The following is a 17415-nucleotide window of genomic DNA, read 5'->3' on the forward strand; positions in this document are numbered from 1 at the left end:
GCCTTTCCCTTCTCCAGCACATCTTCCTGAACCAAGAATCGAACGTGGTCTCTTGCATTGCGGCAGATTCTTTATCAACTGAGCTATGAGGGAAGCCCTCGAAAGTCATCAGTCATGTCTGACTCTTTGTGACCCCATGGACTATATCCAGTCCATAGAATTCTCAGGCCAGAATACTGGACTGGGTAGCCTTTCCCTTCTCCAGGGCTCTTCCCAACCCAGGAATCCCTTTTCCAGTGGACCACATTCTGTCAGACTCTCTACCATGACCCGCCCCCCTTGGGTGGCCTCACACAGCATGGCTTAGTTTCACTGATTTACACAAGGCTGTGGCCAGTGTGATTAGATTGACTAGTGTTCTGTGATTATGGTTTGAGTGTGTGCCCTCTGATGCCTCTTGCAGCACTACCATTTTATTTGGGTTTGTCTTACCTTGGGCATGGGGTATTCTTCAGCGCTCTACAGCAAAGCACAGCTGCTGTCCTTATCTTGGACAAGAGGGATCTCCTCACAGCAGCCTCCTGACCTTGAACGTGGAGTAGCTCCTCTGGGCCCTCCTGCGGGGCCTGCGCACCCACGCTCCCTGGACGTGGGTAGCTTTTCTCAGCCTCTGCCCCTGAACTCGCAGCGTGGGGTACCTCCTCCCGGCCGCCGCCCCTGAACTCAGACATGGGAGCCTCCTCCCGGCCCGTCCCTGAACTTGGATGTGGGGTAGCTCTCCTCTCCCGCCGCTCCTGCACCAGTCACAGCCTGGCACTTTCGGCTGCCACACCTGATCTCCGGGGCATGCGGTCGCATTCTCCCGGACTCCTCCCCTGACCTCAGGCATGGGGTAGCTCCTGTCGCCGATCCTGGCCCGTCACAGCCTGGCACTTTCCGCCGCTGCCCCTGACATCCGGGGCATGGGGTAGCTTTCCAGGCTGCCGCCCCTGACCTGGGACAAGGGGGTAGCTCCTCCAGGCCTCGCCACTGAACTCGGGCGTTGGGTAGCTCCTCCCGGCCGACGCCCGTGACCTCGAACGACCGGTTAGCTCCTCCCCTGCTCCTGCGCCGTCACAGCCTGGCACTTCCGGCCGCCCGCCCCTGACCTCCGGGGCGCGGGGCAGCTCCTCCAGGCCACGGCCCCCTGACCTTGGCCGAGGGGTAGCTCCTCTCAGCAACGCTTCTGCGCTGTCCCTCGCAGCCAGCGTGCTTCCTGCCACGCAGTCAGTTGCAGCCAGGCGTGCTTATTTCTTAATGACAATATAAATGGTTCTTTCACCTAAGAAGATGTAGCAGTATTTGAATGAGTTCCTACCAACAATCTGTAAGTTCTACTCATGTGAAAACAGAAAGTTCCTGCTGGATGATGTCATTTATGTGAGAGGAGTGATGATAAGCCTAATAGTCGATATTGGATGAACACATATCCTTCTCTGCCTCTACTACGCTGTTGCTATTATTCAGCCACTAAGCTGTGTCCAGCTCTCTTTTGACCCCATGGCCTGTAGCATGACAGGCTCCCCTGTGCATAGAATTTTCTAGGCAAGAATGCTGCAATGGGTTGCCATTTCCTCCTCCAGCCAGGTCTTTCTGCCCCAGGGACTGAGCTGACAGCTCCTGCAGCTCCTGCATTGGCAGGCGGATTCTTTCCCACTGGGACGCCTAGGAAGCTCCTCACACTATACGTGGTCATTGTTGTACATGTCTGACTCTTTGTGACTCCATGGACTGCAGCCCGCCAGGCTCCTCTGCCCTTCACTGTCTCCCGGAATGTGCACAAACTCATGTCCATTGAATTGGTGATGCCATCCAACCACCTCATCCTCTATTGTCCCCTTCTCCTCCTGCCCTCAATCTTTCCCAGCCTCAGGATCGTTTCCAATGAGTCAGATGCCATGATCTTAGTTAGAAGGAGTCAGTTCCGTTCAGTTCAGTAACTCAGTTGTGTCCGACTCTTTGCGACCCCATGAATTGCATCAGGCCAGGCCTCCCTGTTCATCACCATCTCCCGGGGTTCACTCAGACTCACGTCCATTGAGTCCGTGATGCCATCCAGCCATCTCATCCTTGGTCGTCCCCTTCTCCTCCTGCCCCCAATCCCTCCCAGCATCAGAGTCTTTTCCAATGAGTCAACTCTTCTCATGAGGTAGCCAAAGTACTGGAGTTTCAGCTTTAACATCATTCCTTCCAAAGAAATCCCAGGGTTGAAACTCCTTCAGAATGGACTGGTTGGATCTCCTTGCAGTCCAAGGGACTCTCAAGAGTCTTCTCCAACACCACAGTTCAAAACAATTCTTTGGCGCTCAGCCTTCTTCACAGTCCAACTCTCACATCCATACATGACCACAGGAAAAACTATAGCCTTGACTAGACGGACCTTACTCGGCAAAGTAATGTCTCTGCTTTTGAATACACTCTTTAGGTTGGTCATGACTTTTCTTCCAAGGAGTAAGCGTCTTTTCATTTCATGGCTGCAGTCACCATCTGCAGTGATTTTGGAGCCCAAGAAAATAAAGTCTGCCACTGTTTCCACTGTTTCCCCATCGATTTCCCATGAAGTGTTGGGACCGGATGTCATGATCTTCGTTTCCTGAATGTTGAGCTTGAAGCCAACTTTTTCATTCTCCTCTTTCACTTTCATCAGGAGGCTTTTGAGTTCCTCTTCACTTTCTGCCATAAGGGTGGTGTCATCTGCATACCTGAGGTGATTGATATTTCTCCCGGCAACCTTGATTCCAGCTTGTGTTTCTTCCAGTCGAGCATTTCTCATGGTGTACTCTGCATAGAAGTAAAATAAGCAGGGTGACAATATACAGCCTTGACGGACTCCTTTTCCTATTTGGACCCAGTCTGTTATTCCATGTCCAGTTCTAACTGTTCCTTTCTGACCTGCATACAGATCTCTCAAGAGGCAGGTTAGGTGGTCTGGTACTCCCATCTCTTTCAGAATTTTCCACAGTGTATTGTGATCCACACAGTCAAAGACTTTGGCATAGTCAATCAAGCAGAAATAGATGTTTTTCTGGAACTCTCTTGCTTTTTCCATGATCCAGCCAATGCTGGCAATTTGATCTCTGGTTCCTCTGGCTTTTCTAAAACCAGCTTGAATATCAGGGAGTTCACGGTTCACGTATTGCTGAAGCCTGGCTTGGAGAATTTTGAGCATTACTTTACTAGCGTGTGAGATGGGTGCAATTGTGCGGTAGTTTGACCATTCTTTAGCATTGCCTTTCTTTGGAATTGGAATGAAAACTGACCTTTTCCAGTCCTGTGGCCACTGCTGAGTTTTCCCAATTTGCTGGCATATTGAGTGCAGCACTTTCACAGCATCATCTTTCAGGATTTGAAACAGCTCAACTGGAATTCCATCACCTCCACTACCTTTGTTCGTAGTGATGCTTCCTAAGGCCCACTTGCCTTCACATTCCAAGATGTCTGGCTCTAGATTAGTGATCACATCTTCATGATTATCTCGGTCATGAAGATCTTTTTTGTACAGTTCTTCCGTGTATTCTTGCCACCTCTTCTTAATATCTTCTGCTTCTGTTAGGTCCATACCTTTCTGTCCTTTATCGAGCCCATCATTGCATGAAATGTTCCCTTGGTATCTCTAATTTTCTTGAAGAGATCTCTAGTCCTTCCCATTCTGTTCTTTCTCTCTATTTCTTTGCATTGATCGCTGAGGAAGGCTTTCTTATCTCTTCTTGCTATTCTTTGGAACTCTGCATTCAGATGCTTATATCTTTCTTTTTTCCTTTGCTTTTTGCCTCTATTCTTTTCACAGCTATTTGTAAGGCCTCCCCAGACAGCCATTTTGCTTTTTTGCATTTCTTTTCCATGGGAATGGTCTTGATCCCTGTCTCCTGTACAATGTCACGAACCTCATTCCATAGTTCATCAGACACTCTATCTATCAGATCTCGGCCCTTAAATCTATTTCTCACTTCCACTGTATAATCATAAAGGATTAGATTTAGGTCATACCTGAATGGTCTAGCAGTTAAGGTATATGTGAAATCAATATCAGTAAAACATGGTAACATATGCTATGAATCAAGATATAACAAAGTCCTTGGGTGGCCATTTTGGGCTAAGGAGTCACAGCCAGGCTTTCTCAATCAGTGGCATAATGACAGGAGAAAACCACTGTGGGATGGCCAGGGAAAAGGCATTTCAGGCAGGGTGAGGCTTGTTTATTCATCTTAGTAACTGTGTTGTTCCTTGTTGTTGCTGTTCAGTCAGTAAGTCATGTCTGACTCTTTGCAACCCCATGGACAGCAGCCCACCAGGCTTCCCAGTCCTTCACCCTCTCCCGGAGTTTGTTCAAACTCATGTCTATTGAGTAGGTGGTGCCATCCATCCGTCTCATCCTCTGTCACTCCCTTCTCCTCCAGTCCTCAGTAGTAACTCTATAAGAGTTATTATTCCCATTCAAAAGAAAAACGGGTGCTCAAATAAAGTCAAGTGACCAGTCACAATCATGAAATCAATTATGTTGCCATGTTGGCTTCAATCACAAGATGTGTCTAATTCTACAGTGTTGCTTTTGCCATAATATAAAGTCACTGCTCATTTAGTAGATTTGAGGGCCACACATACAGACACACACAACACGTATAGAGTGTCAACGGAAGGGCAAGAGGCCACAGGGATGCAGTTGTGTGTGCTTGGGGGGGTGTGTTCACTTGAATCTATAACAGCGTGTTTGTTTCTGCGACAGCATTATCTGAAAAACATTCAGAAAACATTTTTCACACTCAAACATAAGAGTAGCCTTTAAAGCCATCCTCTTAGAGAAAATATCCTGCATGGATAAGCTAAGAAATGTCAATGTGGTTGGAACCATTGATCAAACGAATAGGACTCGTAAGGGAACCACAAGTTACAAGTAAAAAAATATGTATATCTCCCTCGACTTTGCCAGAGAAGGCAATGGAAACCCACTCCAGTACTCTTGCCTGGAAAATCTCATGGCCGGAGGAGCCTGGTAGGCTACAGTCTATGGGGTCGCTGAGAGGCGGGCACAACTGAGCAAATTCACTTTCACTTTTCACTTTCCTGCACTGGAGAAGGAAGTGGCAACCCACTGCAGGATTCTTGTCTGAAGAATCCCAGAGACAGAGGGCCCTAGTGGGCTGCCATCTATGGGGTCGCACAGAGTTGGACATGACTGAAGCGACTTAGCAGCAGGAACAGCACCTCAACTTTTAAGTAATAACTTCTACTTTACAGCTGAAAAAGAGTGCAATGCTAGCTCACTTGCTTAGACATCTGTTTCCGAGAGAAATCATCTAAATGATGACTAAGAAAAGAAAGAAATTCATTTTTCTTTCATTCAAAACAAAGCAAAAGACCCTTGGTAAGCTCCTGGAGTTTAGGAAAGTAGGGAAAATTGGTCTTGAAGCATGGGGTATAAAATTAGACAATTAATGACTTCCCTGGTAGCTCAACAGTAAAGAATCCACCTGCAATGCATAAGACTTGGGTTCGAACCCTGGGTTGAGAAGATCCCCTGGAGGAGGGCATGACAACCCCCTGCAGTACTCTTGCCTGGAGAATCCCATGGACAGAGGAGCCTGGCGGGCTACAGTCCGTGGGTTGGCAAAGATCAGATGCGACTGTGTGAGTAAGCACACAAAAGCCTTCTGGACGATGGTTCTAGGATGAAATCCTCTCAAAGGCATTGAGAACGAATCATGTGAAGCAGCACTTTCTTACATTTGTGAATTTTTCCATTGGAATATTTGGCCTGCCGGCAGGAGCCAAACATTTTACATGGAATTCTGCCTACTGTTCAGTTTTGTCCAGCAAAATCTTTTCTGTCGTATTTCTCAGTTTATGCAGAAAGTCTATAAGAAGTAACATAAGTCACGATGTGCTGGTTCTCTTTTGTGAAAGATTTTTTTTAACACCTGCAAAAATGTTCCCTCAAATTTCTGATGGAATCCAACTAGGGGCAACCTTCATCATCCACAGTTAACGTTTACACTTTGGAAGTTTGAGACGATCAGAGTACTGCCTATATAGAAGGAAGTACACCCAAAATGACCATCCCAATTTGTTTTACTCTAATTATTATTATTATTTCATTATTTCTTGGATCAGTTTAAGTTTCTTGGAAAAACTGAAGGGAAATATAGACTCGACCATGTATCTCTTGTCCTCACACTTACATCAAGTGAAAGTGTTTGTTGCTCAATTGTGTCCAGCTCTTTGCAACTCCATGGACTGTAGCCTGCCAGGCTCCTCTGTCCATGGAACTCTCCAGGCCAGAATATTGGAATGGGTAGCCTTTCCCTTCTCCAGGGGACCTTTCCAACCTAGGCATCGAACCTAGGCCTCCCCCATTGCAAGCAGATTCTTTACCTGTCTGAGTCACCAGGGAAGCTACACGTCCATAACCTCCCCTATTATCAACATTCCCCACGCAAGTTTTGGTGTAACTGATGAAACTACATTGACATATTTAATCACCCAAAGCCTATAGTTTACATTATGTACAGCACCAAGAGGGAACGTACAGCACCAAGAGGGAAAATTGGTGCTGTACATTCTATACAGTTTTGACAAACGTGTAATGATCGGGATCCACCATCACAGCATCATGCAGGATGCTTTGATTGCCCGATAAGTTCTCTGTGGTCCAACGACTCGTCATTTGTGCTCCTCCATCTCTGCCCCGGCAAGTTGTTGGCTTTAAGAATTAGCCAGTCCTGGGGGGACAACCCCTCTCCAACCCACATGTCCCCAGAGGCCAGAGCATCAGGAATGCAGAAAATAAGACAATAGAGTAATATCTAACTTAGCAACAAAATAAAGTGAAAGTGTATTGGCTTTCTATGGCTATAAGCCAAATCACTACAGACTTGGTATTTTAAAATACAAAAGGTATATTATTTCTCATGGCCATGGGTCAGGAGTCCAGGCACAGTGCGTTGGGTCATCTGTTCAAGTCTTATTAGGCTGAAATCAACCAATCAGCCAGAGCTGGAATATCATCTGAGCCTCAGGGTCCTCTTCCAAGTTATCTCGTTGTTGGCAGATTTAAGTTCCTTGTGGTGGTAGGACTGAGGCCTCCATTTGCTTGCTGGCTGTAGGCCTGGGTCTTCTCCCAGTATCTGTAGGCCGCCCTCAGGTGGACCACTCAACAGGTAGGTCAAACATGCCAGCCTACTTCTTCTAGAACAGCAGTACCATGCCTTTCTCTGACTTCTGTCTCAGACCACAAGAACTCACCTGATTAGTTCAGGTATACCAAAGCCAATAGCTTTTTCAGATGGTGGCTGCAGTCACCATCTGTTGTGATTTTTGAGGCCCCGAAAATAAAGTCTCTCACTGTTTCCACTGTTTCCCCATCTATTTGCCATGAAGTAATGGGACCAGATGCCATGATCCTAGTTTACTGACTGTTGAGCTTTAAGCCAACATTTGCACACTCCTCTTTCACTTCGATCAAGAGGATCTTTAGTTCTTCTTCCTTTTCTGCCTTAAGGGTGGTGTCCTCTGCATATCTGAGCTTATGGAGGAGGGGAGATGTCCCATCATCTCCGGTGCTGTGCCTGCAGACATGCCCTGTGGAAAACTCCAGATCCTGAATCTAGAAGCACAGCCCCCTCTGTAGGAGTTCCAGACAGGACACAGCCACCAGGGGGCACCATCACGCACTCCCACTTCTGTATCCCCTCACAGCCAGCGGGAGGTGGAGAGGAGCCATAGCCCAGGGCTTTAGCTGATTACCATCCTATTCAGGACTTGCCAGGTGGCTCAGCAGTAAAAAAGTCAGCTGCCAAGGTAGGAGATTCAGGTTCGATCCCTGTGTCGGGCACATCCTGTGAAGGAGGAAATGGCCTCTCACTCCAGTATTCTTGCCTGGAATATGCTGTGGGCAGAGGATCCTGGAGGGCTACAGTCCATAGGATTGCAAAGTGTCGGACTCGGCTGAGTGCCTGAGCACATCTTATGTTGGACTTCGTCTGTCATAGGTAAATCCTGACTACATGTCTGTGTTCCTGAATTTTACTTTCAGGAGAAAAGGTAAAGATCATTCAAATGAACTGATGCAAGGGATTCTGTAAAAGGAAAGAAAACATCCTTGCAGGGTATGACAGAAGCAAGTCAGCATGGAAGACCTCAACTTAAATCGAATGTCCTCATGGGCCTGCATGTTCAGTGACTCAGTTGTGTCCAACTCTCTCTGACTCCTTCAACTGTAGCCGCCAGGATCCTCTGTCCATGGGAACTCCCAGGCAGCAGTGCTGGAGTGTGTTGCCGTTTCCTCCTCAGGGGGCTCTTCCTGACCCAGGGATCCAACCCTTGTCTTGTGTCTCCTGCATTGGCAGGTGGATTCTTTACTGCTGCACCACCTGGGAAGGCAGTGTGCTCAGAAACAACGCTATTTTACACGTTTGTGTAAAGTGAGTTCTGGAAAGAAAAGAAAAGATATTTGAATCTGGGGGAGGAGAGGAGGTTTTGAGTGCGAATCCCCACGTCCCCTGTATTTCTGGCCACCCATTTGTGGGTAAGGGCAGTGTGACTTACTGTCCTGGCTGTAACCTTGGCATAGTGGCTTTGGAGCCAGACACACTGGGTGTGATTACAGGAGGAGGAGGGGGAGGAGGGGCAGAGGACTGCAGCAGACCAGGCTTCCCTGTCCTTGCCTATCACCCAGAGTTTTCTCGTGTTTACTCACGCACATGACCATTGAGCTGGTGATGCTATCTAATCATCTTGATAGTTCTCCGGGAAAAGTGAATCTTTGGTCATTCAGTTTTTGAATTTTAACCTTTTTCTGGACAAGATGTAGAGGCAAAGTCAAAATATCCCTCCAGAGATACAGGATATAATTTGTCTCTAAGTTCTGGAAGATCTAACCCCATTGAGTCTTTAACACCCAGAGCTGTTGAGGCAGTATTTTCCGTTGTTTAAGTCAGCCACTTCATGGTCTCTGCGACAGCAGCACCAGGTGTCTAATAAAGGGGCCAAATGGCTTCTTCCACCACTGGGCTCTGCAGTGGCGGGTGCCCTCAGAGTCTATTTAAAGGCAACTGGTACCGGACCTCTCTGCCCGGGCTCCTGCCTGAACGAGAGACAGAAATTCAGGGTCGGTGGAAGGCTTTGATCAATGCCGTGTAAACCAATTCAGAGGTGAGAAAGGTCCCGATACGTTTCTCTTCTCACGGTGTATTTAGACAAAGTACCTAATTATTATACTCTCTTAGAAAAAGCAGTTAGTGACCACTCCAGAAAAAAACAGGACTGGTTCAGTGCCCATAAACCTTAGAAAATAACTTATTTAAGTCACTAAGAAAGTAACTCAGAAATACAATCAAAAATTATTAGAGAATTAAAGTATTACACTGAAAGGTTTACTCAATGGAAAAGAAAGTAGAAAAAAAACGGAGGACTGAAAATGTCTATTTATTGCAAGAGAAAGTAGAAAAAGAACAGAGGAATGAAACGTGACGTAAGCTACATAGAAAGCAAAAGTAAAATGAAAGACACGAATCCAACCATATCCGTAACAGCGCTAATTATGAATAGATTAAATAGTCGGATCAAAAAGCAGACATTGTTAAGGAGAGAACTCTATTTTATTTTTCGGACTTTAAACTTCTTATCTTTTATTGGGGTATAGATGCTCAACAAACAACACGGTGATAGTTTCAGGTGAAAATTGAAGATACTCAGTCATCCATATACATGTATCCATTCTCCCCCAAACCCCTGTCCCATCCAGGCTCCCATGAAACACTGAGCAGAGTGTCCTGAGCTACACAATAGGTCCTCGTTGTCTATCTGTTCTGAATATAGCACTGGGTACATGACAGTCCCAAACTCCCTAACTATCCCTTCCACCTGACAGCCATAAGTTTGCTAAGTCAGAAAGTCTGTTTTGTGACTTCATTTGGATCATTGCTTTTTCTAGTCCACATAGAAGGGATGCCATTCAAAAGCTCTGCTTCTCTGTCTGACTGACTTAACCAGTGTGACACTCTCTGGGTCCGTCCGTGTTGCTGCAAATGGCCTTAGTTCATTCTTTTTAATGCCCGAGTGATATTCCATTGTATATATGTACCACTCCATCTTTGTCCATTCCTCTGCCAGCGGACATTTAGGTTGCTTCTGTGAAAGCAGAAATTGTTAGATTGGATTAAAAAAAAAATACATGATTCAACTATACGCTGTCCATAGGTCATAAACTTTAGATTGAAAGATAAAAATAAGTTGAAAAATTAAAAATGTAAAAAGATATGCCAGGTAAATAGCCATCATAAGAGTGCTGCTAATATCAGGATAAAATGTACTTTAAAGCTAAATAAATGGATACTGGAAATAGCAGGACATTTTGTCACGATCTAAGGGTCAATCTATCAGAAAAAATATTAACATATTTTCCGCCTAACAAATCTGAATAGGCCTATACAAAATAAAGAGATTGAATGAGTAATTTTAAAACTTAGCCCACAGAGAAGCCCTGGCCCAGGGAGCTTCACTAGTGCATTTACCAAACATTAAAAGAGAACTGATAGTGACTGCTGAGAATGGATTTGAGAAAAATAGGACAGAAGGGCAGCAAGACAATTCAGGGGGGACATAAAGTCTTTCCAATGAACGGGGGCGTAACAACTGCACACCCACGTGCAGAAGAATGAAGTTGGATGCTTTCCTTACACTCAGAAATTAACTCAGAATAGATCGTAGACCTAAATGGAAGAGCTAAAACTACAAAACTCTTGAGAGAAAACCTGGAAGGAAGCCTTTGTCACCTAGAGTTAGCCAAAGCCTTACATATGAAATTTAAAAAATGCAAGTGACAGATAATTAAACTGGAAACTTAACAAAATTAAAATATGTTATGCTGCAAATGACACCAACAAGAAAGCAAAAAGACAACCCACAGGATGACAGGAAATATTTGCAGATCGTATATCAGACAAAGAACTTATGTCTATACAAAGAACTTTAATGTTTAATCATAAAAATAGAAGCAACTGAATTAAAAATGGATGATTGTTCCGAATAGACATTTCTCCAAAGAATGGGTTGATAAGTACATGGAAAGAGGCTCAACATCATTCCTCATTGGGAAATGCAAATTGAAACTGCAGTGAGGTACTGCTTCACACCCACTCGGGTAATAAGAATCAAAGACAGACAACAAGAAAAGGTGAGGATGTGGAGAATTTGAAATGTTCTGACATTAGTGGTGGTGATGTAAAATGAAAATGTGACGTGTGGCATTATCTGACCTAGTAATTCTATCCCTGGTGTAGATATATTCCTGGTATTCCTAAAGGAAAATGCACATTGACACAAAAACTTATCCATGACTGTACTTAGCAGCACTATTCAAAATAAGCCTGAAACGGAAGCAACCCAAACGCCCTTCACCTGATGAGAGCATAAATGAGAGAGTTTATTTACAGACCATGTGATTCACCAACGGGAAGGAAGGAGGTGCTGAAACATGCACGGCTCGGGGGAACTCTGGAAACGCTGTGCTAAGTGAGCAGAGACAGGCACATACATGTGAAAGTCACCCAGTCGTGTCCAACTGACTCTCTGTGAACCCATGGACTAAAGAGTCCATGGAATTCTCCAGGCCAGAAGACTGGAGTGGGTAGCCTTCCGCTTCTCCAGGGGATCTTCCCAACCCAGGGATCAAACTCAGGTCTCCCGCATTGCAGGCGGATTCTTTCCCAGCTGAGCCGCCAGGGAAGCCCCCATATCGTCTGATTCCATTTCTATTAAATGTTCAGAAGAGGCAGATCTCCACAGACTCAGGTCAGTATTTGCCAGCACAGGAGATTCGTGTTTGCTTGGGGAGGGTAGGGGGATGTGTTACTTTGGGGGTGATAAAAATGTAAAATTGAACTGTGACTACACAGCTCCATGAAAAGCAAAAACCATTGAATAGTATACTCCAAATGTGTAAATTGTCTGGTATGTGAATTATATCTCAATGCAGCCATGAAATTAAAAGATGTATCCTCCTTGGAAGGAAAGCTATAACAAGCTTAGCATGTTAAAAGGCAGAGACGTCACTTTGCCAACAAAGCTCCATAGAGTCAAAGCTATATTTTTTCCAGTCGTCATGTACAGACGTGAGAGTTGGACCATAATGAAGGCTGAGCACCGAAGAATGGATGCTTTGAACTGTGGTGCTGGAGAAGACTCTTGAGAGTCCCTTGAACAACAAGGAAATGAAACCAGTCGATCCTTAAGGAAATCAACCCTGAATATTCATTGGAAGGACTGATGCTGAAGCTGAGGCTCCAATAGTTTGGGGCACTGATGTGAAGAGCAGACTCACTGGAAAGGACCCTGATCCCGGGAAAGACTGAAGGTGGGAGGAGAAGGGGACGACAGAGGATGAGCTGGTTAGACAGCGTCACTGACTAAACGGACATGGATTTGAGTGAACCCCGGGAGATGACGGAGGACAGAGGAGGGTGGTGTGCTGCCGCCCACGGGGTTGCCAAGCATCTGACACGGCTCAGCGACTGAGCAGCAAGGGTGTTAGAGATTCAACAGGCTCACGAGCCGTGCAGTGTGAGGTTTGGTTTCTTTAGCAAAATCACTCACTATAGTAACAGTTATGAATGTGGCCACTTTTGCTATTTGGGGCCCAGGCGTTTGCTGTGGGAGGACGGGTCCCCCGTTCTGTGCGTTGTTGGGTGTTTAGCTGCATCTTTGGCTTCTGCTCCTCAGATAGTAACACCCTTTGCCCTGGTTACAGCCACTAAGACTGTCTCTAGACACTGGCACGCGTCCCTTGGGGAGAGGGGCAAAGAAGCACCTGGTGAGGACCACTGTATACAGTGCTTAATGGCAGTAATTAATTGGCTTACAAATAATTTATATGTCTAGAAGCTTAAACACTCGCTCCTTATCACTCTCGGTAAAACTAAAGGACAGATTATTTTTGTTACTTTCAGCTCATATCCTGGAGCTCAAAGGGCACCCAGTTAGGAAAACGGTCTAGGTGGAATTATAACTTTCCACGGATTAAGGACTGACTGTGTTTCTATTTAACTGCCATACTTGGCACTGTAGCTTTGGTGACTGTCCAAAAAATACAAAATTTGCTTGCCACACACTTAATAGAGAGTCCCTCTAAATAAGCAAATATTTAGAAAGGCAAAACATATCTTCATCTTTTACCAATATTGGATTGGTAATTCAATGAACACTATTAATGCTTATACAAAGTAACAAAAAAGCAGGATTTTCCAGGGGTTTAAATAAAATATTTCTCTCGAATTTACATGTTCTGGTAAATGAGCCATCGAGCTTCTCAGTCTGTATTCAAGGAGTTCAGTAAAAACTCCAGTGATTGATTGAAACACACTGAAGCTGATTTTCAAGTGAGGCGAGAAGGCCGGAGATTTATTCTACCTCCGTGAAACACAAAAGCTCAAAAGGACCCGATGAGAAAAATGAACTGTGTCGAAACCCCAGGAGAACTCAGAAGCGGCACTGTGGCTGCACAGGAAACAATGAGGAGAATGTGACAGACGCGACAAGAGGCTGTGGACGCAGTCACTGATAAAGGGCTGCTTCCCAGAGTCTCAGCAGCAAGAGCACACACAAGCAAGAATCAACGCGGAAAGCTCCCACTCCATTAACCGGAAGACATTTGGGTTTCACACTTGCCTGCTCACGCACACATTGTTATCACTGAATAGTAATACTCACTGTCAAACCCTCATTTCTAACCTTGAAAATGGGAAGTCTCACGTTAACCAGCTTCCCCCACCACAAAGTAGTATTTCCAGGTCGGAGCTTGCACGCCAATGAAACATCCTGCCTTGCCCTTCAAAATATGTACAAAGGGCCATCGGCTGGGGCGGGTGGGAGGTGGTCTGAGGGTCCCATTCTTGCCTTTCCTCCTTGCCCCAGACCAGCCCCAACCACAACTGGGTATTTTCAGCCCATGTGGGTTTCACGGTGCTTTCTTGCTTCCCTCAGTGCTTACTTTTGTTTTCCAATCCATGCCATTCACAGCATCACACACCGTCACAGTCATCTCTCCGCCCTTCCCTTGACACTCACACCCCGATCTGGATATTTCGCATCCCCTCTTCCCTCTTCTTGCCACGTTTTCATCCTGGAGTTTTGCCCCAGGCGTGGCACTGAGCCTCCAGCGGCAAAGCCCAGGCGACCTTGGCCGCATGTGAAGGAGATGGGAAGGGCTCTCGCCACCGAGCTGATGCGAGAAACGGTTCTGGATCCTTCTTTGCCTTAACACGTACTCCTCGGATTGGCCCGTGTTTTGCTCCTCTGGGGGGAGGAGGATGAGAAGGCGCCGCCCCCACCGCCCCCCTTCGCAGGTAGGTAGGCGCGTGCGCTCCCTGGGGCTGCACGCTCACCCGTGCGTCTCCTGTCGCCACGGGCGGACTGGGAGGTGTCACGAGACCTTCTGCTCCTCTAAATGAAGGCGCCAAGGCTGGGGATTCTAGAGACTGCTCTGCTCCAAAGATTTCCTGGTCATTGGATTTCTCCCACGTCCCTGGAACTGACGGGAACCAGACAAGCCCGGGCACCGGGCGATCTAAGGGCAGGACCCTTCCCATCAGCGCTGGAGCTGCCAGTTCACAGAGACACGGGGATCTTTTTCTGAAGAGGAAAGTCCATCGCGGGGCAAAACCAGCTGAGCCTGGGTTAGTTTTGGTTTGTTTTGTATTTGGGGGCGGGGGAAGTAGGGTGGGTTCATTTTTCAATCAACCAAAGGGAAAAGAAATGGTGCTTTACCATCAAAGAAAGGACCACCCCGTGGAAATATTCCATAAAGTTCAGACTCTTCCCCGTCTTTGAGTACTTTTCTCTTCCTCCTGCTCTGCTGTTGGGAAAACCACTCCCCCCCCCCCCACCCACCTTTTGAGGAAGTTGAATGAAATTAAATGGAGTTGTGTTGGTTTCCTGACTGCCTCGGACTTCACCCAACTCCAGCCTCCGACCAAACTCTCCTTGAGATGATAAAGGTTCTTCTCTCTGCTGCTTCTTGGTTCTGCAGGAGCATTTAGACCTTTTCCTGGAGGCTGAGGGCATTTGTGCCACCTGCTGGGGGCTGGTGGAACTGCATTTGCTGCTGCCAGCCCTGCAGTATCATTCTTCTGGGCATTGACGGACAACTTCAGAAACACAAATACACAGTTCTTCATTGAGAACTACAGGAGGGGCATCTCAGATATTCATTTCATTGTTTTAGAAATATCTTTAAAGAGGGTATGTTCCATATTTTAACGTTTTAGTTCTTTCCATTGATTCTAAGAAGCATTTTCTTTGAGATCAGATTGAATAGGTCAGGTTGTAAACATGACCTTCAAGTCAGGATACGTGGCCAGCATTGTTAGTAGCCTGCATAATCTTACAAGTGTCATGCCACAGATATTTAAAGTGCTGCATGGCATTTCAAAGAGATCTTTTAAAAAGTTGCAGCTGAATAGAAAACATATAAATGAGGTTTGATTAAACTCATAAGAACTGTAGCCTCAAAGGCGAGGGAGAGTGATTGGACTTCAAGAAAATGGCTGAGGTGCTCATTCATATTCTCATTTATGCTCTCATCAGGTGAAGGGCATTTGGGTTGCTTCCGTTTCAGGCTTATTTTGAATAGTGCTGCTAAGTACAGCCATGGATAAGTTTTTGTGTCAATGTGCATTTTCCTTTAGGAATACCAGGAATGTATCTACACCAGGGATAGAATTACTAGGTCAGATAACGCCACACGTCACATTTTCATTTTACATCACCACCACTAATGTCAGAACATTTCAAATTCTCCACACCCTCACCTTTTCTTATTGTCTGTCTTTGATTCTTATTACCCAAGTGGGTGTGAAGCAGTACCTCACTGCAGTTTTAATTTGCATTTCCCAATGAGGAATGATGTTGAGCCTCTTTCCATGTACTTATCAACCCATTCTTTGGAGAAATGTCAATTCAGATCAATCATCCATTTTTAATTCAGTTGCTTCTATTTTTATGATTAAACATTAAAGTTCTTTGTATAGACATAAGTTCTTTGTCTGATATACGATCTGCAAATATTCCCTGTCATCCTGTGGGTTGTCTTTTTGCTTTCTTGTTGGTGTCATTTGCAGCATAACATATTTTAATTTTGTTAAGTTTCCAGTTTAATTATCTGTCACTTGCGTTTTTTAAATTTCATATGTAAGGCTTTGGCTGACTCTAGGTGACAAAGGCTTCCTTCCAGGTTTTCTCTCAAGAGTTTTGTAGATTTAGCTCTTCCATTTAGGTCTACGATCTATTCTGAGTTAATTTCTGAGTTTAAGGAAAGCATCCAACTTCATTCTTCTGCACGTGGGTGTGCAGTTGTTATGCCCCCATTCATTGGAAAGACTTTATGTCCCCCCTGAATTGTCTCGCTGCCCTTGTCCTAGTTCCCTCAAATGCTTTCTCAGCAGTCACTATGAGCTCTCCTTTAACGTCTGGTAAATGCACTAGTGAAGCTCCCTGGGTCAGGGCTTCTCTGGGGGCTAAGGTTTAAAATTAGTCATTCAATCTCTTTATTTTGTATAGGCCTATTCAGATTTGTTAGGCGGAAAATATGTTAATATGTTTTCTGATAGATTGACCCTTGGATCGTGACAAAATGTCCTGCTATTTCCAGTATCCATTTATTTAGCTTTAAAGTACATTTTTTCCTGATGTTAGCAGCACTCTTATGAGGGCTATTTACCTGGCATATCTTTTTACATTTTTAATTTTTCAACTTATTTTTATCTTTCAATCTAAAGTTTATGACCTATGGACAGCGTATAGTTGAATCATGTTTTTTTTTTAATCCAATCTAACAACTTCTGCTTTCACAGAAGCAACCTAAATGTCCGCTGGCAGAGGAATGGACAAAGATGGAGTGGTCCATATATACAATGGAATATCACTCGGGCATTAAAAAGAATGAACTAAGGCCATTTGCAGCAACACGGACGGACCCAGAGAGTGTCACACTGGTTAAGTCAGTCAGACAGAGAAGCAGAGCTTTTGAATGGCATCCCTTCTATGTGGACTAGAAAAAGCAATGATCCAAATGAAGTCACAAAACAGACTTTCTGACTTAGCAAACTTATGGCTGTCAGGTGGAAGGGATAGTTAGGGAGTTTGGGACTGTCATGTACCCAGTGCTATATTCAGAACAGATGGCCAACGAGGACCTATTGTGTAGCTCAGGACACTCTGCTCAGTGTTTCATGGGAGCCTGGATGGGACAGGGGTTTGGGGGAGAATGGATACATGTATATGGATGACTGAGTATCTTCAATTTTCACCTGAAACTATCACCGTGTTGTTTGTTAAGCATCTATACCCCGATAAAAGATAAGAAGTTTAAAGTCCGAAAAATAAAATAGAGTTCTCTCCTTAACAATGTCTGCTTTTTGATCCGACTATTCAATCTATTCATAATCA

Source organism: Capra hircus, chromosome 1 (assembly GCF_001704415.2).
Source record: "Capra hircus breed San Clemente chromosome 1, ASM170441v1, whole genome shotgun sequence".
NCBI lineage: Eukaryota > Metazoa > Chordata > Mammalia > Artiodactyla > Bovidae > Capra > Capra hircus.